Source organism: Equus quagga, chromosome 1 (assembly GCF_021613505.1).
Source record: "Equus quagga isolate Etosha38 chromosome 1, UCLA_HA_Equagga_1.0, whole genome shotgun sequence".
Lineage (NCBI taxonomy): Eukaryota > Metazoa > Chordata > Mammalia > Perissodactyla > Equidae > Equus > Equus quagga.
Window position 1 is genome coordinate 16175755 of NC_060267.1, and position 9963 is coordinate 16185717.

Sequence of the window (9963 nt, forward strand, 5' to 3'; positions counted from 1 at the left end):
AGCAGTAAAGACTGAGGAGGGATAGTAGAAAGAACTTACCAATCAAGAGGCTTAGAAGAAACAGCTAATTCTCAAATGTAGGGCTGGAGGCTGCATCTCTAGATGCTGCTGGTTTATCACCCAGATTTGGGGAGGGAGTGAAGAGCTCTCCCACAGCCCCTTGTGCCCCAGGGCTCACAGGGATCTCCCGGTGGGCAGGGTTATCCTGGGTTTTGAGTGTGTTTTCTAGAGCAGCAGATCAAGGTGCTGGAGACGGAGTGGAGCGTCGGCAGGAGACAGTCTGGAGCCCCACACTGAGGCCCCCGGTAGGGACCTGACTTATCAGCTTGATGGGTCCCCAAGTGAGAAGTCTTGGGTGGCGTGGATTATACACCAGGCAGGACTTGGCGGATGATTTTGGGAACAAGAAAGGGCTCTGAGGAAGGAGACTAATGACAAGAACAGGCAGGAAGGGTAGCCACTGTATTCCATGAGTCTACATGGTCATTTGACTGTGGTTGCCAAGAGCAGGGGTTCTTTACACAGGCTGAAAAATAACCTGTGAACTTTAAAAGATACTGATGTCTGAGCCCCCACCCGAGACCAATTAAGACAGGTTCCTGAGGCGGGGCCTTGCATTCAGTGGAATATTCTGAAACTTAACGAAGGGATTCTAGTGACACCCAGAGCTGAGAAGCACTGGCCTAGAGGGTGATCTTGTGGTTGTGTCTAGATGCAGAGGGAGAAAACGGCACAATTGATTAGTAATGCCTGCCACGGCCACAGGTGGAGGCAGCGGTGGTGCACTCTGCCCTCTCTCATTGGTGTCTGTCTGTGGCTTTACAGCTGACCAAGTTCTTTCACACCTGTTGTCTGAGAATAGCCCTGGGAGTGAGGGGATGCTGTTATTGCCATTTTACAGATGAAAAAATTGAGGATCAGATCCCCCACCCATCTACAACCACCATGGGCTAGAGAGGATCCCAGAGGCACCCTGTGTGTTGCCTGCCTTTTAGGGGGCTGAGTGGAGAGTGGGTGCAGGGCTCGGACTAGACGGGAGTTGGTGCTTGGCAGTGCTGCCACTTGCCTGCTCCTCCCGCCTGGCAGTGTCCAGGAGGAGATGGACCATGGGGTGAATGTGGAGGAGGGCTCGGTGGGGCCATGAGTCCTCTCACAGCCCTGATGCCCCGAGGTGCATGCCCTCTGTGCTGCACAGCAGGAACTGCTCTGTTTATTCCACCAGTGAAGGAACTGAGACCCAGGGAGGGGCAGGGGCCTCTTCTGAGGTCACCTATGTTGTCAGGGGCCAAGCCAGGCTCGGACTCCAAAGCCCTGTGCTCTTTCCAATACACCCACGGGGACACCACTGTCTCCCCCATGGGTGAGGAGGCATGTCCCTGAAGCGGGCAAGTCAGGGACCTGGGTAGTGTCAAGAGCAGAGGGGACCCCGGACACTGGAGGGGAGGTGAGCACTTACAGCATTCAGTGGCACTCTGTGGGGTGCAGAAGTGGGTGCAGGTAGGGCCTGAGGTGACTCCGGGGGCTAGGGCAGTAGCAGCAGGAGAGGGGAGGCGGGGCAGCAGCCATCTGCGAAGCCATGGGGCGTGAGGTGTGCAGCCAGCCAACCCTCTCCACTCGAGCCTCTGGTTCCTTGAAGCCCCGGAGGAGCAGAGGGAAGACACGGGGTCTCTGGAGACATCTGAGGCAGACGAAAAGAGGTTCGCATTCACACTGTGGTAGGGTTGAGGTCCACGGCTCTACCTCCCCCTCAGGGGTGGAGCGGCCTTTGGCAGGAGGGTGGAATGGAGGCCCGATGGAGGGGCAGCACAGGAGACCAACTTCCTGGGGGTCCCACTGGGGCTGGCCCTGGGAGTCGGAGTTACGGCTGAGCCAGTCCTGGTCTCTCCCTGGAGGATACGGGGCTTTGGGTGCCCTTTGAATCATGTATGGCCTGGTTTCCCTCTGCTGCTCAGCCGCTTTCATCTCCCCCACCCCCAAGGACCATATGCAGGGCTGGAAAATCTCATGTCCAATGCCCCCTCACGTGTACCGAAACCGAGGCTCAGAGAGGGTAAGTGATGGGGCCTGACCCAGGCCTCTGACTCCAGATCCGTGTCTCCTTGTTTCTACCAATTATAACAATTCTTGCTGGATCCCCAAACCCAATCTGAGGACCAGCAGGGCAAAGGCCTGCTCACGAGCACCCCAAAGTATGAAGTGTCACCCTAAGTCAGGGAGTTCCTCACGCTGCTGCGTCAGGAAAGCTGGCCTGTTGGCCTGGGGCTGAGTTCCCCACCATCTTGCAGGACGGGACAGATACGCCTGAAGCCTAGGCCTCAGATACGTGCATGTTCCAGTCCACGGCAGCCAGCAGCTGCTGGACCCGGCTGCGTCATCTTGAGGTGCATGCCCAGAGGAGGGGGCCCTGGCCCAGGCCCTGGAAGACTGGGGGGGCCTCTGCAGTGCTCTCTGGCGGGGCTCCCTCTGCCTTCTGACAGTTCCAGGACAAGAGTCTGTAGCTGAAACCCAGGCTTAAAAGACATCAGGCAGGAAGATCAATGAAAATAGGGCAGGAAAGTCATGGAAATGGGATCTCCCTTGAACTTCTGAATGGGTTTCTGTGGCATTTGGGATTGAGGTGCATTCCTGGGGTGCCGGTTATAGGTATAAGGCCCTGGAGCCATGATCAGGTGAAAGGAAGAGATGGGGAGTGGCGAGTGGAGAAGCTGAGGACAAGGGGGAACAGGGGGGACCTGTCCTGAGGGACTGGTGTAAACTTCTCTCCGGATGGAGTGGCCTGCTGCATGCGATGGGGTGTTTGTCATTATTGGAACTGTCAAGAACAGACTCAACAACTCTTGACAGGCATTATAGAGGACTCAAGAGTTGTATGCATGGTTTGGCTAGACCAATACTTCTCAGACATTTGCATATCCATCTTCTGGGGATCTTGCTAAAATGCACCTTATGCTTCAGTGGGTCTGGGGGGCGGGGCCTAAGAGTCTGTATTTCTAAAAGCTTCCAGGTTATGGATCCTGCAAAGGAGACTAAGGAGGAGTGAGCAGAGAGATGCTTGGAGAACCAGGAGCGGGGCTTCAGGAATCAAGAGGGAAAAAATGCTCAGGAAGAAGAAAAGGACCAAGAGGAACAAATATTGAAGAAAAACCAAGAAATGGCAAGATTCAAAAGACAGCTGTGGACCCAGTGAGGGGGGTCAGGGGAGAGCGGGGCTGAGGCCTGTGGAAGTGGGAGCGGGAGGGCAGCAGCGGAGGGTAATGAGCGCATCATCGTGCCTATTGATAGTCTCCAGGAAGGTACTGGGTGGAGAAAGAGAGGTGCAAACCAGCAAATGTATCAAGGTCTTGGGAGAAGGGAGTAGAGGTGGGGTGCAGGGATTACAGGTGGCAGGATGAGCTCTGAAGGGGACTTGGGGGCAGGATGCTGAGAAAACTTATACCTGATAGCCTAGACTTATTGTGCAGGTGGAAAGCATGGCCCTGTGCTGAGTGATAGTGTGGCGATGGGGTGTGGGGCACGAGCAGAGGTGAGGGGCAGGAAAGGGAGCTGATCCCAGGTGTGGATCTCAGGACAGGAGCCTTGTGACGTGCTTCACATCCTGCCTCCATGTCTGTCCCACTGTGATGCCTTCCTCACATCTAAGTGATGCTCCTCAGAGCGGATGCAGGAGAAAAGGAAGCAAAGCTATAGTCCCTGCACTCAGGAAGTTTCTGGTCCCACAGGCAGGAGGAGCCACTCAGGAAGCATGCAAGTGGAGGAAAAACTGGGGCAAATGAATAAACTATGAGACATAGAAGCTGAATCCAGAGTGGGAGCTGGGAACGCTATGGGGCATAGGGCTGTGTCCCACCCTAACTGAAGTGCCAGGTCCAGGGTCCAGGACACTTTGAATGGGCTCCCACACTGGGGGCCAACTCAACACCTCCCACCTAATTCCTCAGACTGCAGAGACGAACTGAAAGGTCAAGAGGTCAATCACCAAGGGCAATGGAGATGCTGAGGCATCTCTTGGGCTGAAAGCAGAGACTGGTCTAACAGCACTAGAGGCAGCTGGACAGCTCCACTGGATGGGATGGCTTGTGCCAGAGGGAGCCTGGAGTCAGGCTGAGGGGCAAGGGCATGGAGAGGCGGATGTCCCAGGGATAGAGGGGCTGTGGCTGGCCGTGACCATGGGGGAGAGGAGAGAGAGGAGTCAGTGTGCTCCCTTCCCTCAAATGCAGGTGGTGAAGGCCCTTGATGCCTGCAAGGGTCCCTTGCTTTCTGAGATCCCTTCTCTGCTCCCTGACCTACCTCACTCATCGTTCCCCTCACCTCCCCCAAGATGACAGGCACTGGATCATCCTCACCTTTGTACTCCTGTGCCTGGCACAGCATTTTCCCTCAGCACAAGCTGGTGAACTAACCCCCACCCCTGCTGTGGGGCCCTGACTCCAGGCTGCCATTGTGGCTACTGACAGTAGCTGGCCTTGGGACTCCCAGCTGGAAGGCACCCTCCAGCAGGCCAAGCCAGACACAGTCGCAGCTCAGCTAGGGGACTACCTGGGGCTGCTGTGAGTCAGGCTGGCCAGAGCTGTGGAGTTTGCCACCCTCAGGACATCTCTGGAGGGCAAGGAGAGCCAAAGGGGTCCCACAGGGCACCTGGGGGTCCTGCCAGGGTGGCCAAGGCCTCCTGGCCTTGACCCTGCTCAACTCCTTTTTTCCTTCTGTGAAGCCTCATCCCCTGGGCCCTTTCTTACACTTCAGGCCCAGACTACAAGACAGGGGTCCAAGGGGAGGGAGAGGAAACTGACGCTTACAGAGCAGCTGCTGTGGGCCAGAATCTCCCTGGGCTGGGCACATCACCAGCGTCACCTCTCTGAGGTGGGTATTGTTATTTCTAAGACAGAGACACGCTAAATCCAGGGCCACAGAGCCAGGACATGGAGCCAGGATTCTGTGAGGTCTGTCTCTCTGAAGCCCACACTCTTTCCATGTCGCCACCCTGCCTACCAGTATGGGAGTCATCTGCTTCTGCCCATCCAGCTGCTGTGCTTTCCCACCCTACCCTGACATCCTGTGGGCTCCCTGCCCGCTATCTGTTGGAACTTCTGTCATATTCCGTCATCGGAAGCTTGATGTTTCTGGGTCCTAGGCACTGGGCTGCGTTCCCTTTACGCCTACTGATGGCCAGGTGACCCATCTCAGCTTTCCCTACTGCAGGCTGACTGCGGAGGCTGCGGCCCCGCTGTCCCCTGTCAGTCATGGACGCTGATCCCCTCCCAGGTGGGGGCATCAAGGCAGCACATAGATCCACCGCCCCTTTTGCTCCCCCTGAAGCCCTGGTCCCCTGGGCCAGAGGTGGCCAGGGCAGTGGGGGTGGTGTTGGCCCTGGGACAGGAGCAGCTGGGGACAAAGGGGGAGGCTGCGAGGAGGGGCTGGAAAGTGGAGCCAGTGTGTGCAGGGAGCGCTTTGGAGGGAAGGAGGCTGAAGCAGACTGGGGCGGGCAGTTTATCCCGAGAAACTGGTGGGGCTCTGGGAGCAGAAGTATCAAATGAAATCCTTGACCAGCAAGAAGGATCTGGAGAAGCAGTAAGGAGGTGGCCTGGCTATGCCCGTGGGTCTTCTGGGCACCGTCCTTTCTCCAGATGTCCATGTGGTGGCCAGTGCAGCCAGCTGGAGATGGCCACCAGCTCGGCCATCATCCCTGACAGAAGTATCTGCGCTTTTCTTGAGCACCTTCTGAGGAGACTGCGGAGTCCTCGTGTCCACAACCCGGCCGCAGAACGGTTCTGCTTCGTGTTTGACCACGGCCCCTCCAGCCACAGGACCCTGACCCCTAGCACGCAGGCACAACGTTGCCCAGCAATACAGAGTCTTTCTTATCTGCTCACTCAGCCCTTGGCCTTCTCGGAGGTGGAGATTCTTGGGTCCTGCGGCCCAACCCCAGTGGCCCAGTTTGCTAACTTTCCTCCTTCACCTGTGGGCTTATCAGCTAGAGGAGGGGAGATCTTTTCAAGCCCATGTCTGTCCTTTCCTCTGCCTTGGCTATTTCTAGCTCCCCTCACCCCATTCTAGACTGGAATGCCATCACTGTCCACTGGCAGGGCTGGTGGCAGAGGGAGAGAAAGCCATCGAGATCCAAAACTGAAGACTAGGCCATGCAGCAGACAATGCAGCAGCATAGATGCTCCAAGGATTACTTCCATTTACAAGAAACAGAAAATGGTTATCTTCTAGGAACTAGCTCCCCTCGCTTGGTCTTAATTGTTTCCTGGTTTGAGTAGATCTTTGATGGTCCTGGAATCCAGCCAGATCAGGAGACAGGGGCCTCTAGGTTGCCATGGAAAATCCCCAAAACAAACAAAAGGTGAATGAATCATGGCTTTTGACTGCCCGAGGGATGGACGGGACAAGAGTGGGCGCTGGGAAGATTCCTGTGTGATTTTCTCCCCAAGCAAGCAAGTGGAACGTCAGGGAAAGGGGCCCCAGGCAGGCTGAGGCAGGTTTGAGAAAGAGGATTGATTGGTGGGGACACTGCTCCCTCGGAAACCAGAAAGCCCAGGGTGTCCCCTCTGCCCGTCCTTAGTGGGCAGGTGACCCCAGACCCTGGGCTCCACAGTCAGGGGTCATGGAGGCATCTTCCCAGCTTCCCTGGTGGGACGGAGGTTGGGCACCACCCTCTGAGCATCCCTTGTATTTCTCAACGGCACAGGTGCACCTGGATAAATACCTGGCCGGGAAGAGGTGTGCGGTGAGAGCACTGAGCGAGCCCCAGGTGCTCCAGGCCAACAGGGTAGGACCGTGAGAGTCCATGATCAACTAGGTTCAGATCAGATGCTTGGGCTGCCAGCCTTTTATTTTGCCAAAACAGGACATTAAAAAGCAACAATTGCCATCTACTGCCTTCATCATTTCATAAAAGAAGGGGACAATTTAACAGGAGGAAAGACACTCTCTCAGAGTAAGCTCAGTCCTTCAGGTTAAATACAGTTGGCCACAGGAAAAACTGACTGCACGCACTCATTTTCCTCCGTTAGCTCCAAATGAAGGAAAAATGCCTCAAGCGCGGGCCCCATCTTGGCATTTGTTGTGTAACCCCTTTGTGTCTCGGTGTCCGCGTCTGAATCATGAGAATAAAATCCCTCTGTCAACTACATAGCATTTAGAAAATCATCAAAAAGGACAGTGAAGGGGAAGCTGTAGAGAAATAGCAGGAGCCGAAGAACATTCTGGATGATGAGCAGACCATCCTGCAGAGGCACCGAGTCAGGCGGAGGCCGTGGGCTCTGGTCCCAGACCCCATCTGGCAAGGTTGCGCCTTACAACGAGTTCAGCAACCGCTCCATGTCTGTTTCCTCTTCTGCAAAAATAGGCATAAGAATAAGAACTGCCTTCTAGCGTTTTGGTGGTGGAGACGTAAAATGCCAGGCTCAAAATAAATGTTAGCTGCCACTATTACTGTTATTATTATTTTTGCTATTAATAGAGACAGTGATCGCTACCTCTGAAACCACAGGCAATTTTCACAGATTCACCAAGGACTTCGATCCTCATTTGATTTCCCAGCAGCGAGAGCGCTTGTCACCTCCTTTCTTCATCCTCTACACTACACTGATGTATGGAGCCCATATTTCGGAAACCTTGCCTTCTCCAGGGAAGTAACCCAGATCTTCAGAGCCCACGACTTCCTTCTCAGTCTCTGCCCACCATAATGCAGGTTTTCCCTGAACCAAACACTTGCCTCGCCTGAAACCACGTCTCTCTCACTCCTGGCATGTATGTGTTGCTAAGTTTGTGTTTTACTTCAAGCAAGATTGCTCAGATTTACTTTAAACAGGATTTTATCCCCGAGGCTGCCCCGCTCAGTAGTCTCGGTCAACGTGTCTGTTTGCTCCGGGGGTCCCCGCTGGGCAGAGCCTGGCAGGTGCGATGTTTTCTTCTATGGTGTTCAGGACAGAACTGCCACAAGCTGGACTCGGTATTTTCAATGACAGTGGGAAGAAGAAACTTACGGAGCGGTGTCCCCAGTGCTCTGAACACCCCTCACCCACACCACGACCCCCTCAGCAGCTCAGCCGCCCCTCTGCCTCACTTCAGACCTGTCTTTGATGGAGCTGGGAATGGCCACCAGATCATTCACCTGAGGGCCAGGCGTGTCAGCAGTCATTGCCAAAGCTGACTTCCAGCTGTGAGGCTCTCAGGGCGAGAGCAGGCAGGCAGGGCTCGGGCCAAGCACAAATCCTGGGAACAGCATCTCTGTGGCACCAAGATTGGCTATTCAGGGCTGGTGCCTGGAAACTGGGATGTGAGCCAGGACGAGCGAGAGGAGAGGAGAGTGAAGAAAGCTGTCCTGAGTGGAACACAGGGAGGAGGCAGAGGGGTCTCTGGTCCACGTCTCTGAGGCCTGGAGATTTGGAAAGTGAAGGATGGGGAGGGACAGTCTGTCAGTGCCACAAGGAACAAGGCCTGGGGAGTGGGCTAGGGGTAACAGGAAAGTCAGAGACAGTGGTGTGCTGGAAAATGTTTAACAACCAGCTCTGAAAAAAATGTGTGTGTATAAATATACACACACACATACATATATACACGCATGCATATATGTATGCATGTGTATTTATATGCACACACATAAGTGTATTATAAATTTTACTGATACATAAGCTATGCAGCACACAACCTACAAATAATAATAAAATATAAATACCCTTTATTGTAAACTCTATGAAGCCAACTGGGTCAAAAACTGCTTTCAGTTCATTTTGGCCAAGCTCTGAGATCCGTAGCCAGCCTGTGGTTACAGCTGACAAACTAGTAGGCTCTGATGTGAACAATGTGGGTTCATGTTGTCATCCTAACGATTAAGATGAAAGTGAAACAATGAAGACGGATGCTGGAACTTCCCTTGTTCCTCAGTGATGGGAGTGACTTCTTTCCTAAATCAGGTAACAGTTTTGAGTACTGGGAGACTATTTCGTCAGGTTTTTTTGCTGTCCACAACATAATGGCTATAGTCGCGACACACTTCTAAGTTTAATTTGCATGACATTTTCTCCATCACTTAATTAACTCTAGACCAGGGCTGTCCAGTGGACATGCAATGCAAGCCATACATATAATTTCAAATTTTCTAGAAGCCACCCTAAAAAAACAGCTGAAATTCATTCCAATCATGTATTATACTTAACCCAAGATACATAAAATATTCTCATTTTAACATGTAATCAATATAAAATTATTAATGATATATTTTACATTCTTTTTTCAGACTGTCTTCAAAATACAGCGTGTATTTTATTTTACGTTTATTACACCTCTAAATTTGGATTGGCCACATGTCAAGTGCTCAATAGCTACACAGGACAAGTGGCAACGGTGATAGACAGCATATCTAGATAATCAGTGAACAATAAATCATTTCAAAATATATCCATGTATCGATTCGTTATGTTGCACCCCTGAAACTAATCTAACGTACGTGCCAATTATATCTCAATAAAAAATACAAAAAAAATAAAACAATAAATCAAGCTCTGATTCACAGTGCTGGCGATTCCTCCGGTGTAAATACTCCCACAATGGTGATTTCCAGCTGCCAACATGATCACATGATCACAGGGTTGCAAATCGACGTGTAATAGCACATCATGGCATAGGATTTCCACCATACAGATTCAATAGATGCATGCAACCTCAAGAGCTTAGATAAGAGTGAAATAATTAGAAAGATAGGAGTTTTAAATGTTTCTTACCTTTGTTTTTAATTTAATTGTAAGTCTATATAATGTCGATGAAAATAATCCATAACCAATCTATAAATGAAAATTTGGGTGAGTTTATTCTGAGCTAAAATGTGAAGGCCATGGCCCAGGGCCTTTATTCCCAAAGGAAGAAAGGGCACCAAAGAAGTGGGGTGTACAGAGTGCTTATATACCCCCAAAAAGCATGTTTCACATATGATTGAAATGTTCTTTTACAATAGTCGCGAGA